Genomic DNA, 18,295 nt, shown 5'->3' with positions numbered 1-18,295 from the left:
CTCTATACATAAAAAAACTAAACATCCCACAGAAATATAGAAAAATACACATATATAACCTTATCCAAGTTACTATATTTGCTTTTCATGTAATCATTCACAGATGCATAGTCATACCTCAAAGCAAAATATTTAGAACTCTACAATCTATAGTCCCATCCAGACACAATTACTTTATGAACTCTAACAAATTATTTTAATTCTGAAAAACTGAATTATTATTGAGCAATTGTTATTGTTCTGGTCCTTCTGACACATGCTTATTCAAATTGATGTCAATTACTAGTTAGTCTTGAATTTCACTAGATAGTGGCATCTGCAAATTTTATGGATGGAAGCCTTCTCATATGCTTGCACAGGAAAAATGCTGACTCAGGTCTCTGAATTTACATAAAGCTATTTCTCTGTTGCAGTTTTCACAATTGTCTTTAGTTTTCACAGAGACACCAAAGTTAATGAGCTGGAACATGTATTCCTGAAGTCCAGAAGTTCATAGTATTGTATATATACATTCCAGGAAGGATCTTGTTTATGATCAAATTCAGTATAGTAGTGTTTGAAGACTTGGTTTATATCATGCATTCATTTTTTAAACCCACTTCTTGGTATCAGGGACTAGGAACTCTAACAAGTTTTTATAAAATATAAACAGAAACTGTTGTCTTTTTTTCTTTGCTAAAGTGTTTGGGGTTTTTAATTTTTGGATTCCTTGCCCTCCCCCCCCCCCCCCACTTTTTTTTAAGGACACTTGGTGTAAAGACACTTGATTTTTCTATTCCCATGAAGTGTCTCTGTCTGCAAAGCTGGAGCTATAGTAAACTGCCTGGAGCAGTTCTGAGGCCATTGTTGTACCCTACTTGGTCCCATCTGCAACAGAAACTAATCTCTGAGAAAGTAACTTGCTGAGTAACACTTTGATAGCTAGAAAACTATCCAAAAATTGGTAATGCAATGAGGGCTGCTGTAAAAATACAGTCCAGAATCACTCTGTAGTAAAATGTCTTCAGCTGTTGATATCATTTACCTTCAGGTATGATGCATTAGAATTCTATTTCATATAGAAATTCCCTCATATATACCAAGATATGAAATGAAAAACATAAAATAACTTTCAGGTCCCTCTTGTTCCTTGAGTTATTAGGCAAAATAGCTGAAATGATTAAACACTATATTTTTGGAGGGGGTGTTGCACATAAAAGAGAAATTCAGGCTATATGTAAGTGGTTTTGTCTAGATTATAGCTACTCTGCAGTCTGTTAATTTTTCAAGCATTTGGTAACTCCGTTCATCGGCAGCATAATTAAAACTGTTATATTAAAATGCACTATGAAATTCCTATGAATTTTTAATTATGCAAATTATATGCTTCTCATGCATTAATTGAATTCATTATCTATGGTATCATCTGTCCTTATAAACAATTTACTGAAAGATTTTGCACTGCGAATGCTAACATACAACATACTATGCATCTCAGCTATGATAGAGAATAAAGACTAAATTGGAAGATCAGCTATAGACTTCAGCTTGCACATATGACTGACCCCTCACATAGTTCCTTTCTAGGTGAAAATAGCATGCTGATTAATAGAACTCGAGCTCCTAGGTCAGTATGAAGTCTGGGGAAATTTTACCTACAACCACAGAAATCAGCATTTTAGAACAAAACATAAACTTATTGCCTTGAACTTGATGTTCACCTTTTTTGAAACTGATGTTTTATTCTGTGAAATTAGGAATTTTCAAAACAGTTAGGCTGGATACCAGAGTTTTAGTTCACTAGAGTCTCCCTTACTACAGCCAGACCTACAGTTTTAAGACCTGAATCAAGGTAACTTCATTCAGTCAGCAAATTTTTCTTGGAATACTTGTTTTTTTCTGACTTCATATGAAGCTATCCTCTTTATACTAGATAGCAAAGAAATGAAAACTCATTACATTACATTACATTCATTTAATGCCTCTTTCCTTGATGTGAGGGAATAGATGTATTTAAATGATAATCACATCAGGACAATTTCCATTTCTGTTCTTGTACTCTTTGTGAACATGTATAACCCTGCAATCAACATTGTAAGATCTGGTTCTGCCTAGTATCCAGTTTTCAATAATTTTGATTGCCCAGTAGCTCCTTTTTAGCTTCTTGATGAAACGTCTGCATACTTAGTACCCTTAAATATCAGGCCTCATAATTTAAAGCTTCATTATGGATATGTAATTTGAAATTTAAGATAGAAATGATTAGCAGCCTGTCATTGCAATAAAGCAAAATGATAGAGGTAGCATGAGAGGATAGGATGAGAAGTAGTGACATACATCTGAATGGATTAGATCCAGTTGCAATTTGAAAAAGAAGGAACATACCTTTCATAATCAGAGATAATTTAAAACACTTTTGAGATGCTTTGAAATAGATTACATAGGTAGATGGTTACATGGAATCCATTACTGTTCACTATTTAGAGAAAAACATAAAATAAACAAAGCCTCTAAACATCTATTTTAGTGACTTCTCATCCTCTTGAGAAATTTGCAGTTGAGCTGAAAGTTGACAAGAAACTCTAGAGTAACTGACAGAATCTGTGGGAAATATGAATCTATGGTGGACTTTCTTGATCATAACATATAGGAACATATTTGTTTTGTGATCTCCTGAGAATAAAAAGGTTTATGAAAAGATATAAAATTATATCATTAATAGAAAGATTATTCTTGGCCACCATATGTAAGCCACTCCAATTGCATTCAGTCAAACCAAGTGCTCTATAGACCACAAAATATCAACTCTGGCCTGCTAAACATCAATATCATATGCCTCAGACTGCAATCTGTGTCCCTCCATTCTTCTCTCCTTCTTTCTCTTCTTCTTACCCCCTTTTTCTTTCCTTTATGTCAAGTGGCATATTTGAGTTATCTTTGGTACCATTGCACACAAACTTCTTCATGTTCAGCTTCTTTATTATTCAGAAAAGAACAAATCTGATAAACATACCTCTCCATACAGCACGATATCGCTGAAGAAAAATTACTTCATGAGAAAAAACTGGAACAGATTACTCAAACGTAATAGACTTTATTTACAGTGACAACAGTAAATGGTGAGGCACACTAAAAATTAAGGATGGATTTTAAAAATACCCTGGAACTAATTTTATCACTGTCTAGTAACACAGCATTGCTGGTTGGAGTGAGAAATCGGAAGTTCTGAGTCTGCTGATTCTGTGCCTGTTTTTCTATTTTTTTCTGGAGAGGTTTCTGGGGAGGTTTTTTAGTAACTTTCAAGCTCTCTACAACATGTATAGGTATTAATATCTGGAGAAGGAATGCTATACTTAATCTCCTATTTGATAATTTAAGCTAAATACAGTGTAGCTGTGCCCTTTATTTTATTTCTTGTGGGATAATTTGGTTTTGGAATAGAAGAGTTTGATGCACTTTTCCATTTCCTGTTGTCCTAAGATACATAAGCAGCTTTATTCACGGAGAGTTCGGGAGGGGAAATACAGCTGCTGAGAAAGAAAGCAGCGTAGCAACTTGGCTACACAGCAAAGGGGATTCAGTGGACCTAGTCCTGCGTTGAACAGTGCTTCCTTCTGTTCTCACTGTGGTATTTCACAGCTCTTAAACAGGTAGCTGACATTGCTAAAATCATTGACTTCATTAAGAAATGGATTGCTAGAATTTATGGCAGTCTTTATTCAACTTAAATATGATGGACATTTTTGTGTTATCCTATTGGCCATGGCAATGAATAGAAAAATTTAATATATAGAATTTTCCTTATAGTGAAAACTCTGAATGCTCAGGAGTGAATTGTAAATATTTATAATAGTGGTATGAAATATACTTTATCTGGTTTGTACTGCTGCACATAATTTTAAAGCTGAGGTATAAAACTGAATTATTAGACACTGTATAAGTAATGAAATGGTCTTAATATTTGTACAGGAGTGCTGCTATGGAGTTCAGAAATTCTGATGAAATGTTTTTAAGAGGGATCTGAGAGCAATGTTAAAAATTTTAAGAATGATCACAGCTTTATTAATAATGGGAGGTGGGGAAGCAAATAAGGGAGCAGATGGTGTTTATTAACAGAATAGGATTTCCATCCAGTGATTTCTGTGGACTTATCATGCATTTATTTCAGCAATATTAAGAAAAACTGGTAGCTGAAGTATAGCATTATTGAAGCAAGTAGATAAGAAATACTAGTAGGACTTAAATATGCTAGGATGTGGATGCTAAAAATAATTTTGTCTGTTGGTATAAAGCTAGAGAATGTGAACAAATAAGATAAACAATTTTTAGCTCTCCTGCATATCAGAATTCAGAAATGTGGCTACATATAATCTAAATCTTGGATTCAGGTAAGATTCATTACATCCTAGCTGTATAAAGCTAATAATATCACTGCTAGCTTAATATAAAATTTAAAGGAGTACTAATGAATTATTGTTTGGAGTGCTCTCTGCAAGAAATCCACTGAAAAATTGTTTGCCAGGTTGGAGTTGTAAAAGACACCAAATTCAAGCTGTAAGTTTGCCACCAAGATGATACCTGATGGTTACTCTAGGCTCTTTCTTGTTGCTGTTCACATTTTGCCATAACTGCTGTGGGTGTGGCTGGTCTCTGTCATTGCTTTGCTTCAACTGCCCCTTAATAAAAATTGAATTAAATTGAAGAGAGGAGAGGAGAGGAGAGGAGGGGAGGGCAGGGGAAGGGAAGTTCCAGGAAAGGAAAGGGGAAGGGTAAAGGGGAAGGGTAAAGGGGAAGGGGAAGGGGAAGGGGAAGGGGAAGGGGAAGGGGAAGGGGAAGGGGAAGGGGAAGGGGAAGGGGAAGGGGAGGGGAGGGGAGGGAGGGGAGGGGAGGGGAGGGGAGGGGAGGGGAGGGGAGGGGAGGGGAGGGGAGGGGAGGGGAGGGGAGGGAAGGGAAGGGAAGGGAAGGGAAGGGAAGGGAAGGGAAGGGAAGGGAAGGGAAGGGAAGGGAAGGGAAGGGAAGGGAAGGGAAGGGAAGGGAAGGGAAGGGAAGGAAGGGAAGGGAAGGGAAGGGAAGGGAAGGGAAGGGAAGGGAAGGGAAGGGAAGGGAAGGGAAGGGAAGGGAAGGGAAGGGAAGGGAAGGGAAGGGAAGGGAATATTTTACCTATATGCTGTACTGGTACCATCATTCTTGTATAAGTCCAGAGGAAGTAGAGAAAAAAATAGCTCTGTGGACTTAATCTGGTTAATTTTTATAGCATTTCACACTATTTTCCTGATACCACAACCACTGATTTCCACTCTGGAAACAAAGTTAGCTCCTGAAGACGTCAAGCTTTAAGAAAACTTTCTTTGATCTTACTGATCACTCTGCCTCACTTAGAAGTAAGACTTTTTAATTCTGATTTTTGAACTTCTAGCTACTGGCTTTTGTTCTGCTTTTATCTGCTAAATTATAGAGCCTTTATTATTAGCGTCTGAGTTCTTATGGAGGTTCTTAAGTGCTGCAATAAAATCTCAGACTTCAGAGTACTCTTTTTCTTTAATATGGGCTTTTGAAGCAGTAACATAAACTAATTTTCAAAATAATGAATTCTTTTCTGTCATTCTTCTGCATTTTCATCATTTTGTTACAGCTGTGTGAAAAAGGGCTCTGATCAGTACATTTTTGTGGCTGAGGCCTGCACCTGATCATCATAAGCTGTCCTATCTTCCCATTAATTTTTTTCTTAACTTTCAGAGCAGTCTGTCTCTGTCATGCATGTGTGAGGGTTAAAAGGGCTGAGTGCCAGCTACTGGGGCCAGGCTGGGGATGTAGGTAACCCTGGCCTGGTACCAGCTGCTGGAGAGACTGGGGTCTCCGTGCCAGCTACTGGAGTGGGTGGGGATCAGCTGCCACTCACTGGGGTGAGAATCGTGTGTGTCCCAAAAAACAGCTATCAGGAGGAACCTGCATGAATGAAGCAAGGGAGGGGCTCCGTGCCAGTGCTTGGAGGAAGCCGTGTGAGAGGTGCTGAGGCAGTGTGATGACAACTATCTTCAGCTTCTCCACACTGGGTGTGCAAGGGTCACTCACCTGCACATTTCCATCTGGACTAACCAGCAGGAAGGAGGTTCTGGATCTAGGGTGAGGTATCAGGAGGATGGGGAGTCCATGCTGGACAAGTATGCCAGTACTGCATGTTTACTAGTAAGCATCAAGCTGGACCAGCCAGTGATGAGGGGACTCCTGGGGCCAGTAAGAGAGCCTGGAATCTGGGTGGGGTTGCCAGGCAGGCAGAGGGATTATGCTGGTACTTATGGGACCCGTGAATGTACATGTGCCCATGCAGTCAGGCAATTCTGTGTGTGTGCCTGCATGACTGGCCTCCTGTGTCTGCCAAAGAGAGGGTTTGGCCACTGGGGCTCATGTTCAGCTGGTGCTGTCAAAGCAGTGTCTTGCCTGTGGCAGTCTGTAGCCCATCCTGTCAGTATCTTGTGAGTGTCTGTGTGTTTCCTGGGGTACTTAGCAGTGAAACTGGTAAAATCCACAAATGGGAAAGCAGCAAGAAAGTCCATTGGCTTGAGTTACATCCCAAGGCCACAAGCTGCCCCAGGTCTGAGCTCCTTTGGCCAAGCAAGGAAATGACCATATTTCAGAGCTGTGAAAGCAGTGGCCAGTTGCTGCTGAAAGCAGTGGCTACTTACTACATCCCTTCAGATGATTAAATGGGTTCACCAAGCATAGTTTGCCCTTGGTAAGTCTGTGCTAACTACTCCCAATTAGAGTAATTCTTTAGGTGATGGAAAATGGATTACAAAAATATGCTCTTAAGGCTACTTCCAGGAATTGAGGGAAGGATTATTTGTTTATAGTGCCTGTAGTAATCCCGCTTGCTTTCATTAGGACAAGTGTATCACTAATCATGAAGGACTACTGCTGACTGCTGTAATTTTCCACGGAATGTAGACAGTTTGTTTCAGTCAGGGTGGGACAGCTCTTCTGGTACCCTTGGGTGAATCTGTGAATTGAATATATCCAGCTTTTCAAGGTAAACCCAGAACCAATTACCTCTCTCCTTCCCAATTGGACTGATACATGAACAGGTTACTCCTTATGAAGAACGATGCACACAAGGCATGGAGTTCTTTGGCCTTTTTCAAACTGAATATTATTGTCTTTGCCATCTGGTGAATCTGCAATCTTCCCTGTCCTTTTTTTGCCACTAGCATACTTGTCGAGTCCCTTTGTAAAATCTATGAAACTCCTCCCTAGTGTTAATGCTCCCTTGGACTTTGACCTTGGTTTTGTTCCTAAGTGCCATTTCTATATACCTTTCTTTCTATCCACCCTTTTTTTCTTTTTTTATTTTTCTGTACTTCTTTGCATTTCAGTTGATTAAGAAGTTCCCTTGTTAGCCTCATGAGTCATTTGCCAAAGTTCACTTCCCCTTAAAATAGTTGGGTTGTCATTTAAAAAAATCAGCCATCTCTCTGACTGCACTTCCTCCCCATAATTGCTTCCCAGGAGATTCTGCCTAACAATTCCCCAAATAAATCCAAATATGATATCTTAAAGTCTTGTGTCCCAATTTTAGTACTTCTCAGCCTTCCTTCTAAACCTGGGCTCAGATTTCTTTTACTCTGTAGTTAGGTCTTTGTCCCCTGAAAAGAATGTTTTTAAAGGCCCTCCTTCTGAGTTAAAGATGTCTGCATATGATTATAATCTTATTTGTGTTGATCAGGCAGTTTCATTTCTTCCCAGCAGTCCTACTTTGTCTTCAGATGAGGTACTATGATTATGAAGTCCAAACCTGTGAAGACAACTGTTCAACTAGGCATTGTTCTGCTGAATGCATTTGCAGCCAAAGCTTTTCTCCTAATCAGGACTGAAAGGGATACCAACACCTTAAGGGATCACATGCATCCATTCTTCCCCTCAGAATCCCATATCAACCTTAGATCAGCTTAAGGTTTCCCTTGCCCCTGTTATTACCACTCAGATGAGTGAATAGCATGAAGTAGTGGTTGTGAGGCTGAAAAAAGAGCAATTGCTCTGTAAAATTATGTGCCTGTGCTCCAGGCAAGGAGTACTCAGTCCAAAACTAGAGGTCTGTCTTGCAGGCAGGGAACTGTGCCATGCAGCAGGGAATATCTGACCACTAGAAACTCTCAAAAGCTCATTATAGATGGCTGTGTCACTTTATTACCAGTACTCAAAAAGTACAGTTAAAGACTGTTTCTGCTGCCAAATATTTGTCATTCTATTTTTGGGAGAATATGTCAAAAATTCATCTAAATAAATTTGTCATTCTCTTCCCTGTTCTTTTGTTTGAAAAATAATATATAATTGTTAGGAAAAAAGGTCATGCACATGTGACTGATTATAGATCTAGTGTTTTATTCTACCATAATTAGCAGTTAGACTTTAGTGGTTGTTGAGTGTTAAATTTTCTTTGATAAATCTAAAAAAAAATTTTGATTGATTAGAGAGCCACAGAACATGCATTATATTGTTCCAGACAAAATGAATGAAAATACATTTATTTGTTTTAACTTTTGCAAAAAAAGTAATTCTTTGAAAGTTAAAAACCAATGAATAACATATCATTTCTTCTGCCTTGAGAAAAACTTAATTACTGAGACAAAAAAAGATGTCTCTCCCTTAGTCTGGTAAAAATCCACTTGCTATTTCAATGTTCTGTTTAATTTCTTTCAGAATAATGTTGTTAAATAAGCCATATTTGTCAACTTATGGTACTGCAATTTATCATTTTGATACATGCCTCATATTGAAGCTTAACTAAGACAGTGATTAATTTGAAGTCTTAATTATATGCCAGCCTTACTTTAGCAGTTTTTTTCTTATATTTTCAATATAATTTTTCATTTAAATAATAATTGAGTATATACTGCAAGTCTTGAAAGAAATTTCCCAAGAGAGTCCAAGGTTTTCTTGGTGACGTTATATTCTGCAGCTACTGGACTGTTAAGATAAGTACAGTACCCTGACAAAAGCAGATCTTAAGGCAATCTAATTTAAGATTCACATTTTGATCCCATGTCTAGACATGCAGTGATAACTATAATCCAATATAGCTGAAACAGTATTCTGCAGGAACCAGTATGTTCTGCTCATTAAAGTACCTAATTAAATGCAGCTTCATGTTTATAAGCAGGTGCTTCCTTCAAGTTTTAAGTTACAGCTCAATGAAATTTTGAAATAGTAATTCAGCAGACTTTGAAATATCCATACAATTAATAAAAATGAAACTGCTGCTAAGTACCACTTACCACTTAGAACTACATGGCTTAATTCTTCAATCTGAATTTGGTTTTTGATAGCATTTTGGCTTTGATTTGTGATAGCTTTGACAGAACTTCTGTAGCAATAATATCAAAATACAGAGATCTGCAAGAGCAGGTTCAGTATGCCAGCACACAATTTTAAAAACTCTTCAAAAAACAAGAGCTCTGCAGATGGAGAAATTTATTTATGAAAAGAACATAATACAGAATAATACAGAACTGTAACCTAAAAGACTCATTTTGTCATCCTAACAGATTTTCAAATTTGCAAGTTTTTCACATGAGTTAAATTTATATTTCATATTTGGATACTTAGATCTATAAAAGATAGTCATACTGTTGAGCACAAATTATGTGGCATGTAAAATTCTTGGAACTGGTGAAATTTAAGCATTCAGTTATGACAGTCACTAACATCATCCTGAACAATACAAGTAGAATCATTTAATGGTGATTATGACAACAGTTTTATTTTAACATGAAGAGAAAAGCAATTGCTTACTCAGCAATGGAATTCTCTGCCTAATAAAATAAAATAAAATTTGTTAGAAGTGTATTTTGAAAGATATTTACTTTTTGATCAGCTCTAAGCAGAGAAATTCTCAATAGCCTATGAGGCCATCCAAGCAAACTCAGTGCAAATTTAGAGAGCTTTGATATGGGTGGATAATAATACCATGAACTAGGTGGTCAATCAAATGCCTTAAAATTTGAAAAAAAAAAAGTTTAAATGATTGAACGTTCTTTATAATTAAATTATATTTTTATATATATGAAATAATTAAATAAAAGTAAAGAGTAATCTTCTCTCCAGAAGAGTCATTCTCCTTTGAACCCCTGAATATCATGAAGAGTCATTCCTTTGCCAAGTGACAATAGGCCACTAATGTTTCATGGACCACCAGTGGTATGTTACAGCTAAAAATTATTTAGATAAATAAATACTATAGATGTATTTGGAAAGACCACAAAACATTCACAAAAATTTAAAAATTCTTTTTAAAATTTCAAAGCTAACCTATTTTTCTTAAACATATTTATTCTAAGAAAAAATCATAGCAAATTCTTGATTTTGGATAAATTGATGAATTCGTGATTAAGTCTTGATAGTTTGGTTTTTTTTTTAATCCTAGAAGATTACATACTAAAACCCATTAGTACATTACATGTAGAGTGTAACGTGTAAAAAGGAATTTTCTGAAAAATAATACCAATGGAATAATTAAAAGAAAACCCATTAAAGTATCAGCTGAAGTTTTGGTGTAGAATTCTTATGCCTTCTTTTATTTTGTTTTTAATTTTACATTCTGCAGTTTCCCTGCTATAAAATAGCATCTGAAGTGTGTATTGTGAAAATGAAGAAGCCTGACATCAGAAAACAATCCTACTGCTTTCATATAAAAAAACTAGGAGACATCCTTATATATTTATTGCATGATTAAAGAATAAATAAAAATATTAGAATGACAAAAGATTTTTTAAAAATTGAATTTAGCATTAATGTTGTTCTACTCTTTTGTCAGTGTGCTTCTAAGCAATGTGTTCTTAGTTCTTTTAGGACCAGATACCATTGCTAGTTGCAGCATTCAATTCCCAGTCTCTCTAAAGATATAATCAACACTGATGCACTTAGTGCCAGTTGTAGAGCTGATTTTGTGATGAAATATGCATCCTATGGGAAATGATTTGAAATCACAGGGTAAGAAAATGCTCCTAAACGATGGCTTCTCAACATGAAGTCTGGGTCTGAACTGATGATGTAGAAATAAAAGTCTGTGCTAAATGCTTATTATTCTCAGCACCCTGTCTTTCCAGATTACTAGTTAATAGTAAGTAGACAGATGACAAGAATAAGATGTTTATAGGCAAATATTTTTGTTAAATAACAACGTGCTGTGTCATCTTTAATTACAGTGTAGCATTGCTCAGTTCTGTACTTGTCACAGGTGCTCATACTGTAGGAAATAGGAATTTGTTATTCTGAGCATGAGGCATCTTCATTTGGAAAAACTTTCTTCTTCCACCTACAATTCTGCTACTGTCACACCTAAAATACATTCCAGCTTCACATATTATTGAGATGCCATTAAATACAGATTCCTCATCTGGTTCCAATCCCCAGGCATGGGCAGGGACACCTTCCACTAGACTAGATTTGTCAGAGCTCCATACAACCTGACATTAAATACTTCCAAGGATGTGGCATTCACAACTACTCTGGTCAGCTCCCACCACCCTCACAGCAAAGAATTTTTCACAGAATCACAGACTACTCTGGGTTGGAAAGGACTCACAAGGACTATTGAGTCCAACTCTTAACTGAAGGGCCCATACCAGGATCAAGACTGTGACCTTGGCATTATTAGCACCATGGTCTTTTTCATAAAATCTAATCTAAACCCACAGTTTGAGTCACTTCTTCTTTATCAGTTAAGTACCTTTATTTATTTACTATTCATAGGATACCTCTTAAGTGCAGCATAAAATAACATTTAATAAAACCAGGAAAAATTGAGCAAAACCAAGGAGTTAATTGGAAAAGAAAGCAAAAGAAGAAATTCTTCAAAGATTAAAATGCAAAAGGAGACAGAACCTAAGCATTGATGAAACAAGTTTTGTTATAACTGCAAAGTGAAAGGAAGACTCTTAAAGCATGCGTTCCTCACATTATTATTGGCGGACAACACATTTCAATTTTGACCAATGGACCAAGACAAATAATTACATTACTAGAGAATTTTTCAGGGGGGTTACCATCAACTTAGTGAGATTAAGTCAGAACTAGAGAGCAGAAAAAGGAATTGAAAAAGCAGTGAAAAGGAAATTATTTTAATTTGATTATCTAATGTCACTATTGCTTTTGAGGTCCTACAGACTTCATCTGATTCCTATTGTTGTTTTTCTTTCTCCCTCTCTGCTCAGTACTCACCAGGCTATGTAGGGAGCAATCTCAGGGAAATAATATGGATGAAATCTTAGGGAAATAATATGGATGAAAACAAATTTTGTTGCATCTGTATTATTCCCTTATCCTTTTCTCTGGTCCAGCCTGGTGTATGGCTTAAAACTACCAGTAGGAACCCAAGCAACCAAAGTCATAAATGAGATACACACAACTGATGGTGTGAGAAAACAGCTCCATTGACAGCAGCACATTTACTTTAATTTAAAACATTTATCATATTGCATCTTGATGCAATATGTGTAATGCCGAGTGACAATAGGAGGGTGTAACAGTCTTGGAGCTGTAAATTGACTCACTAATTATCTGCGTTTCAATGCTTAAAACCTGCTGACAGATTTATTCACACAAAACTGATGCTTGGTGCTTAGAAGAAAATGCATCACAGTATTTTGGAATCTCAAGATTGTTTTGAGTTGAAAAGGTTCCAAGAAGTAAGTTTGTCATGTTTGGTTTTGGGTCTTTCATGACAGGATTACACAGCCTGTCTGTTATATTCACTTGAATCCAGTTAATCACTATGCAGACTTGACATGATAGATTAAAAATGAAAAAAATAAAGTCCCAAAGATTAAATTTTGTTACAGATTGAAAATCATTACAAAAGAGAAACTTAAGAATTTAAAATCTTAACACTGTTTTTCCTTCTGAACTGTTTCAATTTTCCTTGAGATTGGTATCTCTTTTTTCCAATCTCTCATCTGGAATCCCTTTGGTTTTAAGTTTGGCTTTTCCATGTGAGATATTTCAAAGTATAGTTTCACTACTCACTTCTATGGGATGGAGTTATTTGTCTTCTTCTGGCTCTATATTTTAGAACTTAAATCAAGTTTATTTATTTGATAGAATTTTATGAAGTGTCCATGAAAATGATTATATGCATCAGTCTTCACTGCCAGTAGTACTGCCAGTACTACTTATAGCAAAAATGCAAAAGAAGGAAAAAAGGATACTGCCCTGTTTTCTGGCATTGGTATCCTTTCTTAGGAGTTTTTTTTTAAACTTTAATTTTAATGGCATTGTTTTTATAGCTCTCTCCTTTAATCCCAGCACACTATCTTGTAAGTGGCATTTTTAAAGACTGGTACATTAGTTTATAACTCCTATCATGTGTAAGGCATTAGGTGGTCAGGATTTACTACCCAAGTCTCCAATACACATTACAATATCCTGTATTGTCATTGCAGACATCCTGTACCACAGAGGGTAGAGGTAAACAATTCCAGAGTACTATGCCATTTTCTGTCCTTACTACTGGCTATAAAGTAAACATAAATGACTTGTAGGTGTATAGGTAAGTCATACCTGGCCACTCTGCAACACATAATTTTTTCTCCTCGTTGTCATGATGGCACATATTTGAGTATTAATGTCTTTCACCCCATTCCCCAGAAATATTAATCAGTTTTGCACTATTTTCACATAGGTGCATGTGATATAGTAAAAAGCATAAGTACTTGTGACATTATTGCTGTTCCTGCCTTTGGGTCATAGAGGAGCATTGCAGTGACTCCTAGAGCAGCTGGGATTTGCAATTTGAGGCAGTGCTGAAAGGCCGCAGCAGTATTTCAATTAAATTCATCCTGTCCTCATCAGAGCACTAAAGTCAAAACCTCTTCCATATTGCCACCCTCAACCAACCTGTGTGATCATTTCACCTGGTATTTGCTAGTGGATTTTTGCCTGTATGCAACGAAGGCAAGAGTAGCTTTCAATCTCTTTCTGAATTAGTCTGCTTCTTTGAAAGTCTGAATCTAGGAAACTTATTCACAGAATTTTCTTGGATTTGCTCTGTATTTAATGTTATGGTCTACAGATCTGGCCTAAATATGTGCTTCTCTGTTCCTGATCAAAATTAGAATTTCATTACAGTTCATCTGATCTGCTGGCCCTTTTTTGTCTTTGAGAATAACTAAATTAATTTCATTTCATTTACCACAGAAACTGCACAGAACTCTAAGGATGGTTATCAACTGATTTTACTTTAGGAACAAGATGAAGGAAATAGTTGTAACAGATAGGGCATCAATTGAAAGTCACCTGTTTTTTATTCTGTGGCAACAATTCAGTCTCTTTGTTTGGTATACAAAACAAATGTATATATTCTTATATATCCACATGTTAAAGCAGTAGATTTGTTAAAGGGCATTACCATTACAGTTTTGAAACAAATGAAAAGCTTTATTTCAAGGCTTGTGCTACAGACCCTTGTCTTTCTGGTAAATATTTTAAGATAAATCTAGTGCTGATTTTTATATTACAAGAATATCACCTTCAGGATAAAAAAAGCGCCAATAGCTTTTCTGTGATTCCAGTCAGACTCCTTTGAATATTTTCCTTTCTTTAGACCCTCATAAGTATGCTATACTCTTTTTTAAAAGAAAATATATCAGGAGCTCCTGTTCATGTCATTCATTTGGGCCTAAAATCATCTTTTCTGTTACTGGGTTGTTTTGGAAAAAACATTAGTAGAAAATTCTTTTCTTGTAACAGGATAAATATGAGCTTCAACTATTTGTTACATGATTCAACAGTGTGTCCAGGAAGCACTGGAAGTTAATAGCATACTGGGCTGCATCAATGCAAGTGCAGTCAGTAAAACAGGGAAAGCAAATTTTTCCACAGCTTTTAAATCTGGAATATGGCATTCATTTTTGGATCCTCAGTGCAAGAAAGATGCTGATACATTGCAGAAAGGTCAGGGAAGGGTCACCATGGAGCACTCATCCTTCAAGGACAGATGAAGGGAGATGTGCTTCTTCAGCCTGGAGAAGAGTTTCTGGCGACCGGGAGGTGTCACAGCATTCTTCAAATACTTGTGGAGTATTAGAGAGAGCTTAGAGAGAAGGGTCTTCATTGAAGTGAATGGAAAGACAGACATACTTAACAAAATCGTCTAGAGTGGTTGTGGAATCTCCCCTTTGAGATCTATTTTTCTAGTTGACCCTGCTTTGAGCAGGAGGTTGGACTATAGCTCTCCTGAAATTTCTCCAACCTGGATTATTTTGAGTCTATACTAAGCAACCCATAGAAAGTAACCAAGAGTAATAATTTTAACTTTGTAGTTTAATATGAACATTGAATGTGCATTCCTGAAGGATTTATTTCCTTGCAAATACAGACAGAATTTGAAGTTGGTTTGACATAGATCCAGTTAAATGTAATTTTGTGGTCAGAGAAAAGCAAAGGCTGGACAAAGAACCTGAAACTAAGGGTCACTAGGTTAGTTTCACACATACTGTGCTCTCTTCAAGGGGACACAGTCCCACAGGGGCTCCACATGGGTAGCAGAGCCAGGGGCTGGTAACAGGGTGAGGGCCAGGCTGGAGATAAACTACCAACACAGAGCTAAAAGTCCTTACAGAGCTAAGCCCAGTACATCACAGGGCCAAGGAATCTGTGCAGCAGACATCTGAAGGCTGGCTGGAGGGCACTGATGGATCTAGACTGGAATGAAGTGAGACTCCTGAGCCCATGGAAATGCACATCCCAATAGATGCTGATCAAGTTCTATTGCTGTGTTCACTGCCTTGGCATGTAATCTGCCTCAGGTTATTGAAGATATTTTTACTTTGTGTATATATATTTTCTTTTTTTTTTTTTTTTTTTGAACTGTGATAGCTGCAAGTGCACAGATCCTGCAGTTTTACTACATATCTTGAAATCTGTAAATAAGCAGACATGCTCTGTTAATCTTTACTATATTATTCATTCTTTATATTTCTGAATTGACAAGTCAGAAATACCATCATGTCAAATTCCACAGGACAATAATTTTAACATTTATAACAAGGTGACTTCTACCTTCAAAATAGCTTAGATGGCATGATGAAAGTGTTTACAACACTAAATTTAGTTTATCTTAGAGAATTTTTTTGGGACTTTAAATCATCCTCTGAAAAGGAAATATTTTTTCCATTGATTTTCTGGAAAGCATTGTCTTTTAATTTTGAGAACTAAAATACGAACCTAACACCATGAGGATCTTGATAGTAAGAAGGCTCCACAGAGGAATCTCGGTAGCCTGGATTGATGGGCTGACACTGGTTATATGAGGATCCACACTGGGGTCCTACCCTCGGCTTAAAACAATCCCCTGCCCCACTAGAAGTTTGGGGCAGAATGTCCAGAAAACTACTGGGTGGAAAAGGATTTGGAGGTGTTGGTCAACAGCCATCTGAACATGAGCCAGCATGTGCCCAGGTGGCCCAAAAGTGCAATGACATCCTGGCTTCTGTCAGGAGTAGTGTGGACAGCAGGAGCAGGGCAGTGAATGTCTGATATTGAGCACAAACAAAACTAACCATTGATATTGATAGTGAATTTCCTTTCTTTTCAAAATGTAATTTTACTACTTTGTTAAATGGTGAAATGAACTTAAGTGAATTATATTTTGGATATTTTAAAAATGTCATCAATTTACATGTTATGATAGTTGTGTAAAACACATTCCTACCCCTGAAAGGTTTGCAAGTTGAATGTGTCACAGACTATAAAATGGACAAGACAAAGGGCTGAGAGAGTATATTTCTACTATAAGTTTATAAACTTAGATTAAATGTCTAAATTACATTGCCAATACAGAATACCTTTGGAATGTTCATTACTCCTGGACCAGCATTAGAAAGTAAATTAATTAAATTCCATTAATTAAACCTGCATAAACTCAATGCAACAAATTATTTGCATACTTTTTGGCTAGTTTTTCTGGCCAACAAACAGCTCTGAAAAAATTAAATGTGGTTAAGTGGTTATCACTATCAATAAGGACTTGTGCCTTTTTCTGTTTAAACACTATTATTGCTACCCTGTGGCACATTAGCACTTTAAATAGATGACTCATTCTTTTAACTTTTCTAGAAGTGTTCATCTACTTCAACAAACCATTGAGAGATTATTAGCAGAACTTATTTGTCTGTGACTTGTTTTGTACACTGCAGCAATTTAAAAAGTAAAAGGAAAAAAGCGCAATAGTAGTATGTATTAACAATAGTCCTAAAATTAAAGATTTTTTAATATTAACTTTTTTATTTTCTCTTCTTTCTTGTTTGTTTGTTTTTTTCCTTAGTAATGGTCAACCACTCTGTCATTTACTAGGAGTTATGTGATCACTGACTTTTTTAAGTGAAAAAAATCTCTGTAACTCATAGTACTATCATTAGAAATTCCACTGTAATATTAGACAGACCAAATTTGCAAGAGAATGGTTTCACATCCTGAACGAGAAAACTTAAGAGGTTGTCAGAAAGATTGAAATATGACAAAAAGAAACAATCCATATCTGGCCTTATCAAAGAGCCTCAGCTAGTGAGAAAATGAATTGTCATAGATCTGAGACTTTATGGAAGAACTGAGCAGTTCAAGAAAGATAATTGGATTATCGTGAACCTGAAAGTGTGTTGAAAAGATAATAGGAATGGAAGTCTACAAATTGTACGAAAAAAAAATCTTCAGTTGATTTGTTGATATTTTAAAACAGAAAAGAGGAATTTAAAACTTAGATGAGTAACTCATTTTCCTAATAAGGCTCAATCTTACAGTAACATATGGAAAAGTCAAAATAATTTCTCATATGGAAGAACCAGATGCAGTAGATTAATAGCTGTGCAATCTGAAAAAGATACCTGTCAGCAGGTTGGGAATTCTTTGTATTGATTAGAAAACCTCTTCTTAAAGAAAAGATCTAAATTTAAATTGCCACCCTGCTTGCAAATTCAGCTAAATTTGAAATGGGCACTTATTCAAGGTCTAGACTCTGTGAACCTGTTAATTAATAGATAATCTGTAGTGGTTGACTCAGTCTAGATGGTTGCAGCTGTTCCATTTGTATGGACAAATAGGTATTTCTTTTATCAGGGATTTCAATCACTTTTATTCCAGGTGATTATTAGAAGGAGCTCACTTTCTCAGCAAACTTGCATAACCCAGTTAGATACTACTGGGTTCTTTTTCAGTTTTATTTAAAATGACTAAAGTTTTTTTCTCATTCAAAAATTTGGCATTAATAACATTATTTTTTGCACAATTTTTTGTGTCTGTTCTTCTGAGTTTGTTGTGAAGAACTCTAATA

At 36.3% G+C, this 18,295-nt stretch overlaps 1 protein-coding gene across 3 annotated transcripts in view; it reads left to right on the top strand.

Moving 5' to 3' along the window:
* CSMD3 (CUB and Sushi multiple domains 3) overlaps positions 1 to 18,295 on the top strand; it is a 587,056-nt gene that overhangs the window by 112,606 nt on the left and 456,155 nt on the right. The gene's annotated exons all lie outside the window — the stretch shown is intronic.

This window comes from Vidua chalybeata, chromosome 1 (assembly GCF_026979565.1).
Source record: "Vidua chalybeata isolate OUT-0048 chromosome 1, bVidCha1 merged haplotype, whole genome shotgun sequence".
Lineage (NCBI taxonomy): Eukaryota > Metazoa > Chordata > Aves > Passeriformes > Viduidae > Vidua > Vidua chalybeata.
The sequence above is the reverse complement of the archived record's forward strand: the minus strand, read 5'-3'. Positions and strand labels throughout refer to the sequence as shown.